A 1,414-nucleotide genomic window follows, 5' to 3' on the forward strand; every position below is an offset into this window, starting at 1 on the left:
ACACATATATATATATATAAATATGCATATATATGAGAAAGCATGGTTGGTGATTACTTGTGGTTGAATATACCAGGAAAGAAATAAGATGAAAATACAGATTTGTTTTAGGAAACTAAAGAAAATATTTAAATCGTCATGGCCAAAGTATTATACAATATTACAAAATAAGATTCTTTTTCCTCCTGCGAAAGGGTCATTTTATTAGAGGAAAAATATCATATTTTGTATAATATACATTAATATGTTTGCCATGACGATTTAAATATATTCTTTAGTCTTGTAAAATCGAATCTGTGTATTTTCATCTTATTTCTTTCCTTATATATATACACGGACGCACAAACACACACACTCGCATACATATACACACACATGCGCACAAATATTGATTACAATTACGGATTGACTCACTCATAACACAAAAAGACTTCAATCGAACATATAGTATTTTGGTATCAAAATTTTCATAGCACCATTTGCGAGCTGAGCATTTACATATTTCTACTGCAGTTGAATGTTTGTGATATTAGCAGTACTTCTGTACTTTTAATGGCTAATATGTGCTATATACGCTGATATCGTGATATTTTTTTTGTCGATCCCTTTTGATCGAACTCCCCCTTTTTTCCTTCCTACGATCCCTTTTGATCGACACACCCCTACTTTTTTTCCCTTCCCCCTCCCCAAAAGAAAAGCTCTACATTGTATTTGTCCCATCTTTGTTGAGCCCTGTGTGGCTAATAAAAGAAATGTATCAATCTATCTATCTATCTATCTATCTATCTATCTATCTATCTATCTATACGATCCCTTTTGATCGGCGTTTAAAATTTTTTTTTTCTACTTCATGATCCCATTTGATCGAAAATTTATTTTTCCTTTTTTTCCCTTCAAAAAGAAAAGCTCTCCATTGTATTTTGTACCCTCTGTGTTCGACGCTGTGTGGCTAATAAAGAAATCTATCTATCTATCTATCTATATATATATATCTATCCATCTATCTATCTATCTATCTATCTATCTATCTATCTATCTATCTATCTATCTATCTATCTATCTATCTATCTGTCTGTCTGTCTGTCTATCTATCTATGTGTGTGTGTGAAGGCACGTGGCTTTGTAGTTAGGGTGTTGCACTCACGATAGTGAGATCTTGGTTTCAATTCCTAGACCGGGTGGTGCGTTGTGTTCTTGAGCAAAATACTTCACCCCACGGCGCTCTGCGATCATTTCGACACATGACGCGTGGCACACAGCGTATCTGTTCAGACAACGTCGATCTGATGGAACGAGTGAGCTAATGTGCAGCACGAACATTTGATCACTATAAACAATTCATTTAAGTAGATCGTTCGGCGAAAGCTGAACGCTCATACGTCGTATTCAGCAGGAAAGTCCATCATATATATAT

This window comes from Octopus bimaculoides, chromosome 11 (genome assembly GCF_001194135.2).
Source record: "Octopus bimaculoides isolate UCB-OBI-ISO-001 chromosome 11, ASM119413v2, whole genome shotgun sequence".
In the NCBI taxonomy this organism is placed as follows: domain Eukaryota; kingdom Metazoa; phylum Mollusca; class Cephalopoda; order Octopoda; family Octopodidae; genus Octopus; species Octopus bimaculoides.